Source organism: Trachypithecus francoisi, unplaced genomic scaffold (genome assembly GCF_009764315.1).
Source record: "Trachypithecus francoisi isolate TF-2019V2 unplaced genomic scaffold, Tfra_2.0 Lachesis_group9, whole genome shotgun sequence".
NCBI classification, from domain to species: domain Eukaryota; kingdom Metazoa; phylum Chordata; class Mammalia; order Primates; family Cercopithecidae; genus Trachypithecus; species Trachypithecus francoisi.
The window spans coordinates 3,654,949-3,669,050 of NW_022681474.1; the positions used below are offsets into that span (position 1 = coordinate 3,654,949).

Genomic DNA, 14,102 nt, shown 5'->3' on the forward strand with positions numbered 1-14,102 from the left:
CACACACTGAGCTGATGGAGACACGCATGGTCGAGTAACTTGCCCACGATCACATAGCTATGAGCAGAAGACCCAGAACTTCAAACCAGGTCTGTCCATGATCTTATCAACTAAGTTAATACCGCCTCAAGGTAGAGATGGAAAACAAGCAGCATTAAGGGGAAAAAACATGCCAGTTGTGGTTAGGGCTTGTTGATCTTAACATTAGCTCCTATTGTAGCCCCCAGAGAAAGGGAAAATGAGTACAATGTATGGGCACTTGGTGGCCCAGGAGGTAGCTGGGGCCCAACTATGCTAGAAATCAACATAAACCCAATGCATAAGTTTGCAGTAAGTAGGTCTTCGTGGGCTGCCTGGAAAACAATGTTTTGTTATTTGTTTTTGTTTGTTCGTTTTTTATCAAGGGCCTCAACTGCTAAAGGCAGGTTTGCCTTGGCCCTTGATGAAAAAAAAATAAAAACAAACAACATGACTTTCTCAAAATGGCTGTTTACCCTCTCTCAAAGTTGATTCCAGGACCTAGGATATATGAGGGCACCAATAAATTTATCAAAATGATCACTTAAATTAGAGGTAGAATTACTCTAAATAGGAAGTTAGAATCACAGAATCTTTAAAACTAATATAACCATATTATAAGAATTTAGAAAATAGAGAAAATAAAATCATACATAATTCTATCACACAATTACTGTTACCACTTGATAAAATTAGGGTGCATATTTTATTTGCATGTTGGACCCCAGAAGCTCCCCATCAGGGACCAGGGAATTAACTGGAAACAGGGAGACTGGAACCAACCCAGAAACAACATTGAGTCCCAGGATGCATGTCACAGTATCCACCAGAGCAAGAGAAACTTGGACACAGTTCAGGTTGGATCCACCCAGGAGGTCTCTCTTGCTAAGTGAGGGCACAGCTTCCACAGCACTGAGTAGTGGCAGCAACTTAGTCATGCAGAACCAGAATCAGAGTCCAATAGAAGTCTATTCAATTGAAACAGAAGTAGAATGAGTGGTATCAGACACCCTGGGGCACAGAATCTGGCAAAAGCCAGACAGGAAATCACAGTCTAGCCAAATGGACCTAGGCTTGTGTCATGGCTCCAGAACTACCAGATTGCTAAAGTGCAAACAAGGAACCAGGGCTGAAGCTCGGTTGTATAAGCTAGGGAAGGTCGCAGCCTGCAAGCCACAAGCAGGCTTATACAAAGTCAGGTTGGAAGGAATCATCAATATTAAATGTCTGTCTTAGAGCCACAGACTAGGTCTACAGCTGGTGGGCCTGGGTTCTTAATCTGAGAAAAAACCAGAGTCTGCAAGAGACAGCCTGCTGAGGTAGGCACCCACTATCTGTAGCAGGCAGAGACTGACATCCAGAATGACCCTCCAACCAAAAACAAAATAAACAAAATCATATATCTTTTTGGTTGGAGCTATGACCCTTCAACCAAAACCAAAACAAATAAAAACACATATCTATGTATATAGAATCAAATGCATATGTATGATATAGTCCAGCAACCTGGTGAAATAAACTTTTATTTTTAGCATTCCTTTCTTTTGGTTGGAAGACATTATTATTGTTAAAAGACATATAGAGGTCCGGGTGCGGTGGCTCATGCTTGTAATCCCAGCACTTTGGAAGGCCGAGGTGGGCAAATCACCTGAGGTCAGGAGTTCGAGACCAGCCTGGCCAACATGGTGAAACCCCATCTCAACTAAAAATACAAAAATTAGCTGGGTGTGGTGGTGGGCACCTGTAATCCCTGCTACTCAGGAGGCTGAGGCAGAAGAATCACTTGAACCCAGGAGGTGGAGGTTGCAGTGAGCCAAGATCGTGTCACTGCACTCTAGCCTGGCAACAAGAGCAAGACTCTGTCTCAAAAAAAAAAAAAAAAAAAGTAAAAGATATATGGACCCTATCAACTTCACACAACAATACCTCAATGTTAGATATCTCTGTAAATTGAGGTTAGCTGAAAGCTGATTCAGGTTGAAGACAAGAAGGAGGCAAGAAGGATAGTAGAGCTGGTAGTAGACAATTAGCCACTGTACTAGTCAGATTTTTCTGGATAAATACACACACACAAACACACACACACACACACACACACACAGAGTCATGTGCAACATCATGGTATTTCAGTCAACAGCAGACCACATATGCAACAGTGGTCCCTTAAGATTATAATGGAGCTGAAAAATTTCTGCCACCAAATGACATTGTAGATGTCATAAGATCATGGAGCAATTACTATATTTTAAAAATAAACTTAGTGTAGCCTAAGGGTATGGGGCTTATAAAGTCTGTGATAGTGTGTGGTAACATTCTAGGCCTTCACATTCACCCACCACTCACTCATTGACCCACCCAGAGCAACGTCCAGTCCTGCAAGCACTATCCGTGGTGTCTTACATAAGCATATTGTTTTTTATCTTTCATACCAGGTTTTTACTGTAGTTTTTATGTTTAGGTATGCTTAAGTACACAAATACCGTTGTGTTACAATTGCCTACAGTACTTAGTACAGTAAAATTCTGTACAGGTTTATCGCCTAGGAGTAATAGACTAACCATCTAGTCTACGTATGTAATAGGCTATACCATCTTCATATGTAAGTACACTCTGTGATGTTTGCACAACCATGAAATGGCCTAATTAAGCATTTTTCAGAATGTATTCCCATCATTAAACAACCCGTGCATACACACACACTATGGAACAGTTGTGAATATGGAATGCACTGAGTCTGTAGATCAAATTGGAAAGAAATGACAGTTTGACAATACTGAGTTTTCCTATCTTTGTGCATGGAATATCTCTCCATTTATTTAGAGCTTCTTTGATTTCTTTCATCAGAGTTTTGTAGTTTTTCTTATAGCTCTTACATATATTTTGTTAGATTTATACCTAAGTATTTAATTTGTGAGTACTAGTATCAATGGTTTTATGTATTTTATTTCAAATTCCATTTGTGCATTGCTGTTATATAAGAATGCATTTGACTTTTGTATATTAACCTTGTATCCTGCAACCTTACTATAATTACTTATTAGTCAGCTCTTGTTGCTTCTTTGGGTTTCTATGTGGACAGTCATGTCATCTGCAAACAAAGACAGTTGTATTTCTCCCTTACCAATCTATACACCTTTTATGTCATTTTCTTGTCTTATTGCATTATCTAGGAGTTCCAGTACAATGTTGAATAGGAGTGGTGAGAGCAGACATCCTTGCCTTGTTCCTGATCTCAGCGAGAAAGCATCTAGTTTCTCACCACTAAGCATGATGCCAGCTCTAGGGATTTTTTAAATAGATATTCTTTATCAAGTTGAAGAAGTTCCCTTCTATTTCTAGTTTATTGAAAGATTTTTCATAAATGAGTGTTGGATTTTGTCAAATTATTTTTCTGCATCTGCTGATAGGATCACGGGATTCTTCTTCTTTAGCCTGTTGATATGATAGATTACAGCAATCAGTTTTCAAATGTTGAACTAGCCTTCCCTACCTGAAACAAATCCCTCTTAGTCCTAGTATATACTTTTTTATACATTGTTGAATTTGATTTGCTAATATTTTGTTGAGGAGGACTGACATTTAAGCAGCAATAAAACATATTATTTTATAACAATTCACATGGGTTTGTGCAAAACAATTTTTTGCATTCTCTGTATAGCAGAATGATTAAACAAGCATGTTCTTTAGGACTATGTATACAAGAATATAAAATAGTAGAGTTCTGTTTAAATAATGATATCTGACTGGGAACAGTGGCTCACGCCTGTAATCCCAGCACTTTTGGGAGGTCGAGGCGAGCAGATCACCTGAGGTCAAGAGTTCAAGACCAGCCTGGCCAACATGGTGAAACCCTGTCTCTACTAAAAATACAAAAAAAAAATTAGCCAGGCATGACAGGGCATGCCTGTAATCCCAGCTATTTGGGAGGCTGAGGCAGGAGAATCGCTTGAACCTGGAAGGTGGAGGTTGCAGTGAGCCAAGACTGTGCCACTGCACTCACTCCTGGGCAATAAGAATGAAAGTCCATCTCAATAAATAAATAAAGATATCTAAATATCTTTTGTATTTGTCCCCTCTCTCCACCTGCTGCCTTTTTTTCCAGTTACAATACCTTCCCTTTCACTTTCTACTTCTATGAATCACACAATGATGTGATTTACAATCACTCGGAGAGACTTCCAGTTTTTCATGGTAGATAAAACAGAAGCATTTTTGTTTGCTCACTCCTGAAACCAAACAAAAATGATATTGAGTAATTAAAAAACACATAAACATAAAAAGTATGAATGGGAGGGAAATAACAGATAAGGATTATTAACAAAATAAATCAATAAAATAAAATTTAGGAAAGTGGAAAAGAGATGATGGAGTGATAACTTACTTAGCAGACAGGAGAAATCCAAAAACCTGCAGCTTTGTTAGCGAATTCTTTTGTGCATATTTCCTGCAGATTTCCTGCACAGTCAAAACACTGCCATCAAAACCAGGAAGCTGACATTAATACATTACCACTACTTAATCCTTTTACCTATTTAAATTTCCAGTTGTCCCAATAATCTCTTTAATGCAAAAGGAGCTAGTCCACAATTATACATTGCATTTTTTTGTCGTATCTCTTTAGACTCCTTCAGTCTGAAATGGTTCTTTACTCTTTCCTTGATTTTAATGACCTTGACAATTCTGATGACTATAAAACAGTTATTTTGATGAATATCCCACCATTTTGGTTTTTCCAGTGTTTTCTCATGACTAGATTTGGGTTGTGAATCTTTGACAGGAATATCACGGAAGTGATGCTGTGTTCTCACGGCATTCTATCAGAAGGAATATCACGGAAGTGATGCTGTGTTCTCGTGGCAATTCTATCAGGGGGTTCTGATGTCTATTTGTCCTATTACCAGTGATATTGAGGTAGGAGGCAAAACGTGACTCCAGAGACAGGGCTCAGATTCCGGACCAAATTGAGGACTAGCTAAAACAGGTTCCCAGGGGAAGCAGCTTTCCATAAGACACACCCACCTGTATGCCATATCAGTTTACCATTGCCATGGCAACACCTGGACATTACAAGGCCTTTCCATGGCAATGACCTGATGACCTGGAAGTTTCCACCCTCATCCTAGACATTTCTGCATAAACCACCCCTTAATTTGCATATAGTTAAAACAGATATAAATATTAGTGCAGAACCACCTCTGAGCTGCTTCTCTGGGCACACTGCCTTTGGGGTAACCCTGCTTCACAAGGAGCTGTGCCTTTCCTGCTGCTGTACACCTGCCAAGTTGCTGTTTAACACCACCGGCTCACCCTTGAATTCTTTCCCAGGCAAAGCCAAGAACTCTGCTGGGCTAAGCCTCAATGTTGGGGCTTGCCTGTTCTGCATCAGTGTTGTGTTTATTCATTTGATTAAGAAGGTGTTGGTTATGATTCTCCACTGTAAAGTGACATTCCCTTTGGAATTAATATTAGTTTTTGAAGAGGTAAAGTAAACCTATGTAAATATCTGTTCCTCGTTTCACTTACAATTTATTCACACATTTCTTTATACCAAATGTGGACTCACAGATTCCTGTTTTATTGGATGAGTTATAATTTGTTATGATTACTTTTTTTTTTTTTGAGAAGGAATCTCACTCCATGTCACCCAGGTTGGAGTGCAGTGGTGCAATCTTGGCTCACCCAATCTCTGCCTCCCGGGTTGAAGCGATTCTCCTGCCTCAGTCTCCGAAATAGCTGGGACTACAGGCGTGTGCCACCACAACCAGCTAAATTTTGTATTTTTAGTAGAGACAGGGTTTTACCATGTTGGTCAAGCTGGTCTCGACCTCCTGGCCTCAAATGATCTGCCCGCCTTGGCCTCCCAAAGTGTTGGGATTACAGACATGAGCCACCATGCTTGGCTATAATTTGTTATGATTACTGCTAATTTTGATGTCGTTTGTCCCAGCTTTGACCAGCGGGAGCCCATTCCAGCTGGTTTCTATGCCCTTTAACAGAGCCCCATCATTATTTTGGGGACTTCCTTATTTTCTTGCACAAAACTTTCCAGGCTCATTTTGTACATCCCCTGCCCCAGTCTGCAAATTATTAATTTCAACAAAAAGCCTCGGGTTTTTTGTTGTTGTTGTTGTTGTTGTTGTTGTTTGGTGGAGAATGGTTTTCAGAAATCAAGATTGGGTCTTTAGGTGTGCTCAATACTAATGGGGTGTTGACATTTTCAAGTCTTGTCAGTGAGCAGAACTAGAAATTACATGTATGTGTATATATATCTTTCTATAAAGCCATGAATTCACACCAATTCCAGTATTATTGGTTCACTCTTGCTTTCTGCTTTCCATATTTGTAATTCCCTTCTCTGACAAAGAGAAAGCTGGCCTCCACTATCATTAATATTCTAATTTATTTATCTGTTGCACAGGCTGGAGTGCAGTGACATGATAATGGCTCACTGCAGCCTCAACCTCCCAGGCTCAGCGATCCTCCCACCTCAGTCTCCCTGGTAGCTGAGAGTATGGGTGTACACCATCAGAGCTCAGAGCTGGCTAAGTTTTCATTTTTTGTAGAGATAGGGTCTCACGATATGGCCCAGGCTGGTCGCAGATTCCTGGGTTCAAGCAATCCTGTGACGTTGGCCTCCCAAAGTGCTGGTATTACAGGCATGAGCCACCGTGCCTGGTCAATATACTTATTTATCTCCATATATGTAGCTAATGTCCAGTCACCATTGCTGATGCCCTTCTCCACACCCTCCTCTCCACATCCTCCATACCGCCATAACGGTAGCATTTATTTGAGTCTCTTAAATATTTCCCAAAACATTTAATAATTGTCAGTGTAAAGATCTTGAACATCTTTTTAAAAATGTATTAGTAAATATTTTTGCATGCTTTTCTGAATGCAAAATAGCTGAGATTGGTCTCAGTCAATTTAGGAAGTTTATTTTGCCAAAGTTAAGGTCTTGTGCATGTGACACAGTCCCAGAAGGTCCTGAGGACACGTACCCAAGGTGGTCCAAGCACAGCTTGGTTTTATACATTTTAGGGAGACATGAGACATCAATCAACATATATAAGATGAATATTGGTTCAGTACAGAAAGGCAGGACAACTCAAAGCTGGGAGGGGGCTTCCAGGTCATAAGTAGATAAGAGACAAATGGTTACATCGTTTTGAGTTTCTGATCAGCCTTTCCAAGGGAGGCAATGAGATATGCATCATCTCAGTGAGCAGAGGGATGACTTTGAATAGAACGGGAGGTAGGTTTGCCCCAAGCAGTTCCCGGCTTGACTTTTCCCCTTAGCTTATGAAATTTGTTTTTATTTTCTAATTGTCTGCTATTAGTACATAGACATGCAATTGATTTTTTCATACTGACTTTGTATCCTAAGACTTTGTACACCCATTCACTAATTCCAGTAGTTTCACTATTATTGATTCCTTAGAAGTTTTACATTAACAATCATATTGTCTGTGAAGAGAAAGTTTTACTACTTCTCCTATTTTTATGTCTTTTATTTGTCTTGCATTATTGTGATGAACTTCCAACTGAATAGAAAGGAAAAAATCAGAAATTATTTCTCTGTCATTTATTTTATGTATTGAGACAGAGCCTCACTCTGTTGCCCAGACTGGAGTGCAGTGGTATGATCTCAGCTCACTGCAACCTCTGCACCCGGCCAATATACTTATTTATTAATTCCTCCTGGGTTCAAGCGATTCTCCTGCCCCAGCCTCCTGAGTAGCTGGCAATACAGGCAACCACCACCACGCCTGGCTTTTTTGTGTGTGTTTTTAGTAGAGATGGGGTTTCACCACGTTGCCCAGGCTGGTCTGGTCTTGGACTCCTGACCTCAAGTGATCCATCCATCTCGGCCTCCCAAAGTGCTGGGATTAGCAGCATGAGCCACCACACCCAACCTTTTTTTATTTTAGAGATAGGGTCTCCCTTAATTGCCTAGCCTGGTCTTGAACTCCTGGCTTCAAGTGATCTTCCTGCCTCAGCCTCCCAAAGTGCTGGGATTTCAGACATGAGCCACCATGCTCAGCCTGTGAAAATATTTTTCATAATAAATTCAATATATTTTTAAAGGGTTGTTTCAATTTTTTATTTCATATTGGGCCAACTTCAGTTTTATTTTTTAAGGAACTTGGCCATTTTATCTAAATTTTTTGTTAATATATCAACCCAAGGTGGTAGTTGACAGTATTTTCTTATCCTTCAATGCCAGTAAGATCTGTAGTGAAATCCATACCCTCTTTCATTCCTGACACTGAAAATGTATGTTTTCTCCCTTTTTCTCTTAATAGGTCTTGCTAGAATTTTATCTATTTTATTAATCTTTACAAATAATGACCTCTGGCTTTCTTATAATGTTCTCTATAGATTGCTTCTGGATTTTTTTTTTTTCCCATTGATATCTGCTTTTTACTATTTCCTTCTTGCTTTAGGTTTAACTTGTCTTTTTGCAGGTTCTTAAACCGGAATCTTAAGATAATTTATGTTAAGCTTTTCTTGCTGTCTCATATTAGCATTTAAAGATGTAAATGCAACCCACAAAATTTTTATGTTGTACTTTCATTAACTTTGTAATATTTTCTCATTTCCCTAATGATTTATTTTTTGTCTCGTGTGTTCCTTAAAAGTGTGTTGCTTAATTTTCAAATATTTGGGAATTTCCCAGCTATCTTACTGTTACTGATTGCTAATTGAATTCCGTTGTGGTCAGAAAACATGCTCTTTCAGAATCCAATCTTTATCAACAATTTATTGAGACTTGTTTGATGACCCAGCATTTAGTCCATCTAAGTGAACATTCTATTCGCACTTGGAAGAAATGTGAATTTTCCACTTGGGCATAGTGTTCCAAAGGTGTCATCTAGGTCAAAGTGATTAATGGTATGGTTTAGATCTTCCATAGCCTTATGGATTTTGTCTCCTAGTTCTATCAATTACTGACAGAGATATGTTAAAATCTCCAGCAACGATTGTGGATTTGTCTATTTTTTTATTGCTGTAATCCTGACAGTTGATATTTCATGTATTCTGAAGCTTGGTTATTTAGCACATAGTCATTCATAATTGTTTGCTCCTCCTGATGTATTTACACTCTTGTCATTATGAAATGTCTCTTTTCTTCTCTGCTAATGCTCCTTTTCTTGAATTCTATTTTGTTTGATATAGATACAGTCACTCCAGATTTTTTGTGCTGATTGATTTTTCCATCCTTTGACTTTTTTAAAATTAATTAATTTGTGTATTTATTTTTTTTGAGAAGCAGTCTCACTCTGTTACCCAGGCTGGAGTACAGTGGTGCGATCTCGGCTCACTGCAACCTCTGCCTCCTGGGTTCAAGTGATTCTCCTGTCTCAGCTTCCCGAGTAGCTGAGACTACAGGCGCATGCCCCCATGCCCAGTTAACTTTTGTATGTTTAGTAGAGACAGGGTTTCTCCATGTTGGCCGGGCTGGTCTCGAACTCCTGACCTCAGGTGATCCACCTGCCTTGGCCTCCCAAAGTGCTGGGATTACAGGTGTGAGCCACTGTACCTGGCCCATCCTTTGACTTTCAACCTATTGGTGTCTTTGTACTTAAAGTGTGAAAGTGTGCCTCTTGTAGACAGAGTTAAATCATGCTTTTTCAGCGGGTCTGATAATTTCTGCCTTTTAACTGGAGTTTTTTCTTCCATGTACATTTAATGTAATTCTTTATAGGGTTGGATCTGGGTGTACATTTTGCCATTTGCCTTCTATTTTTCTAGTTTTTGTTCCTCTCTTCCTCCTTTCTTGCCTTCTTTTGGATTTTTCAAATATTTTGTAGTATTCCATTTTTATTTTTCTGTTGACTTTTTTGCTATGCCTTTTACATTTTTTAGTAGTTGTTTTAAGGATTTCAATATACATCTCTAATTTGTCACAATCTGCTAAGGGTTTACACTATACTACTTCACATAAAATACAGGAACTTTCTAATACTCTAGTTTTATTTACCACTCCCTCAAACTTTGTGAGATTTTTGTCATAGTACATCTACTTATGTTATAAACCCCATAGTACAGTGTTACAATTTTCCATTAAACAATGCCATGATTTTTTAAAGAAATTCAGAAAACCAAAATATATATCCTCTTATATTTACCCAAATACTTACCATTTTCTGTGTCATTATTTTCACTGGATCCAAGTTACCATCTAGTGTTGTTCCCTTCCAGCTTGAAAAATTCCCTTTAGCATTTCCTATAGCACAAGTCTGCTGGTGACACATGTTCTCAGCTTTTATCTGAAAATATCTTTATTTTGCTTTCCTTTTTGTAAGAAAATCTTGCTGCATACAGAATTCTCGGTTGGCATTTAGGTTTTAGTACTTAAAGATGTCATACAATTGTTGTCATGGGTTCAGTTCCCTGGGAGACAGACTCCAAGATGGAGTTTATCCAATAGATGTTTACTAAGGAATTTCCTTGGCATCAAAACCTGTGGGAAAAAGAAGAAAGTAAGAGTAGTCAGAAGGAAAAGTTCATCTGTGATGCGTGCCCTGTAACAGTCTGAGCTGACCACCTGGGAAGATCTGGAGCAAGAACAGCCCTTCAGATACATCTTGCCTTGGACCAAGATGGTCAGGCTCAGTTGACTGATCCCTGACTGTAGGCACCTCAGGAAGGGGTATGACCTAGAGTGGGGCCATTCTTGACAACTGAGGCAATTCCTAAAGAAGCAAACAAATGAAAGTTATCTACTAACACCACTCTTCACAGCTGGGGCAACAAGTGTTTCACTGAAGGTTTCCTGGGTGTGCATCATAGTCTTCTGGCCCATTGTTTCTGATGAGAAGTCTGCCGTCATTTGTGTTGTTGTTTCTCCTTATGTAGTGTTTAGAAGTGTTTTGTTTTGTTTTGTTTTGTTTTGTTTCTTGGTTCCTTTCTTTCTGTCTTTGGAATTCAGCAGTTTGCCACGTCCTTAGTGTAGTTTTCCTTGCATTTCTTCTGCTGTGGTTAACTAACCTTTTGGATCCATAAGTTTATGTTTTTACTAAATTTGGGAGGCTTTGGCCATTATTTCTTCAAAATTGTTTTTCGTCCCTGTTCTCTCCCTCTTCTCTAATCCTAGAAGTCCAGTTTCATGTGTTTGACAGCTTGGTATTATATTATAGTCCCCAAGTATCTATTCGTGTATCTTCTTTTCCTCTTTTCTTGAATTTGGATAATTTCCATTATTTTCAAATTCACTGACTATTGTGCCACCTCCAATCTGCCATTAAATATATCTAATAAATTTTTCATTTTATTTACTGTATTTTTCATCTAAAATTTTTGTTTGGGTTTTTTCATTGTTTCCATTTTGTTGCTGAGATTCTCCGTCTGTTCATTCATCATTACATGTATTTTCCTGTAAGTCCTTAAACAGTCTTATAATAGCTGCCTTGAAATTCTTGTCTGCTAAGTACCACCTAAGGTTTGGTTCTCATTGACTGGGGTTTTTTTTTTTCTTCTTTTGCATATGTATCATATTTTCTTGTTTCTCATGTGTTTAGTCATTTCTTAACTTATACTAGACATAATGAATGATACATTGTAGAGACTCTGGATTCTGTTACTTGCTAAGAAGAGCGTTGATTTCTGTTCCAGTAGAGAATTAACTTTAATTTGCGTATTTCAGTTTTCAGACAAGAATCTGAGCAAAGTATATGCAGATTTTGGGGCTTGTTGCCTCTATGCAGCCCTCCCTTTTAGACTTATCCCCAGATTCCTAGCTGCTTTTCAATCCTGAACACTGTAGTCTGACACCACAGTCCAGTAAGGCTGCAACTTTCTTCATCCTGAGCCATCTACTGGATTAGTGAACATCTTAGGGCAAACACTACAAACTCAAAAATCACACTGATATAGTTCCAACCTTTTAAGGTAGACTCTTCTCCAATTTTTGCCTGCTTTCAGTCTCTGTCTGGTATCTTCTGATAGGTGATTTTTAATACTTTCATCCAGACTTTATCATTGTCATCTGTGGGAAGGTTAGTCCCGCCAAGTTACATAATTATTACCAGAAGCCAAATTCCTGATCTTACATTTTGCTCCATACTGGAATCATGTCCCCTACCCCCACCCAATTTTTCTTTGTGTTAGAACATCAGTTTTCGTTCAAATGTTAATCTTCCCACATATCTTTGGGGGGAGGTCGTGATTAGGCTGTCAGTTGTTATAATTTATTGCCCTTGCATCAGTCATGTTTAGGAAGGTTCATATATTAATAAGGAAACCAGAAGCTACTCTATGCAGCCTAGATATTAAGGGTTTTACTATAGGGAATTTGTGGTTTACCGCCCCCATAGCTCCCCCTAAAAAAAACCTAAGGGAGCATTGGTAACAGAAGCTACTTGATATGGTTTGGATTTGCTTCTCCACCCAAATTTCATGTTGAATTGTAATCCCCATGTTGGAGAATGGGCCTGGTGGGAGGTGACTGGATCATGGGGGCAGACATTTCCCTTGCTGTTCTCATGATAGTGAGTTCTCACGAGATCTGGTTGTTTACAAGTGTGTAGTACTTCTCCCTTGCTCTCTTCCTCCTGTCCCAGACATGTAAGATGCGGCTGTTTCCCCTTCCACCATGATTGTAAGTTTCCTGAGGCCTCCCCAGCCAAGCTTCCTGTACAGCCTGTGGAACTCTGAGCCAATTAAACCTCTTTTTTAAAAAAAAATAAATTACCCAGTCTCAGGTAGTTCTTTACAGCAAGAACAGACTAATACACTACCACTGACTTTCTCAACCTGAAGCACTCAAAGCAAGTGGTTCTTGGAACTCACCTTGACGTTTTTAGCAATATCACACTCATTCATACTTCTGACTGCAACTGACTCTAGAGAATGATCTCTTCATCACTATGGCTCAAGGGTGCCTCTCGTTGTTACATTCCACCCTGGAACCATATGACAAAGGGGATTATGGCAAACATAGTTCCAGCCTTCTCTTCTTCAAAGCAGAGGAGAACTTAGAAGGGGTCGTGTCGATACTGAATTGACAACAGATAATCCATCACAAGGCATGGGACCCAAATTAGCCAAAGGAACATGAGGGGAAGGGAGCTGGAGAGATTCTGGAAAAGACTTAGTTGCTAATAAACTGAACAATACAAAAAGACTCACAAGAACAATCCCTCTTCTTCTTCCACTGAATTTGTTGTTGTTGTTTATTTTTGCATGACTCTTGGAACAAAAGCATGAATCTTGTGATGATGAAAGGAGCTAGCTGAGATGGAGGCAAACACAGTGGCTGAAACCTATCCAACCTAGATTTCTTGTTGTGTGAGAATAAATATTATTTAAGTCATTTTCAGTTGTTTTTTCTGTTACATGTAATAGACATGGCTCATTTTGATCAAGGAGGTAAATCCCAGAAGGAATGGTTTAAAGGGGTGAAACCAGTAGCCTTCAGAAACCAGAATAGGAGTGAGGAGGTGTGGTACAGGGTACATTGTTATTCTATGCCTTGTGCTATTTTTACATTGTAAAGAAGATGTACCACATGGATTAAAAAATTAAAGAGGAGACAAGTCGACAACTTGCCTTCACATCATGCTTTTTGTTTTGTTTCTGTTTTTTTGAGATGGAGTCTCGTTCTGTCACCCAGGCTGGAGTGCAGTAGCACGATCTCGGCTCACTGCAACCTCTGCCTCCCGGGTTCACATTCTCCTGCCTTAGCCTTCTGAGTAGCTGGAACTACAGGCACCCGCCACCATGCCCTGCTAATTTTCGTATTTTTAATAGAGACAGGGTTTCACCATATTGGCCAGGCTGGTCTTAAACTCCCGACCTTGTGATCCACCCTCCTCGGCCTCCCAAAGTGCTAAGACTACAGGCATGAGCCACCGCGCCCAGCATACCCTGTTTTTTTTTTTATTCACTCTGACCTACAGTGCAAAACAAAATGGTAGCTCTAATTTCTGGTGATCATCCATTCTAGCTGCCTACTAAAGAGTGAATCCCATTCTCATTCCCCTTAGTCCGCCATCTATCTGCCACCAAAATAATCTCTCTGAAGGACAAATATGATCACATCCTTATTGTGTTTAAAATGCCTAATGGAACTCTAATTT

General features: G+C 39.4%; 1 long non-coding RNA gene across 1 annotated transcript; it reads right to left on the minus strand.

The window, feature by feature from the left end:
- Positions 1 to 3,407: 3,407 nt before the first annotated feature.
- On the minus strand, positions 3,408 to 12,929 carry LOC117082442. The gene is made up of 5 exons (XR_004436614.1): positions 12,814 to 12,929; positions 10,164 to 10,486; positions 4,400 to 4,473; positions 4,130 to 4,244; positions 3,408 to 3,450 (listed from the first exon to the last, which is right to left on the minus strand). It is a non-coding gene; the product is annotated as an uncharacterized LOC117082442 (long non-coding RNA).
- Between the last annotated feature and the right edge of the window lie 1,173 nt (positions 12,930 to 14,102).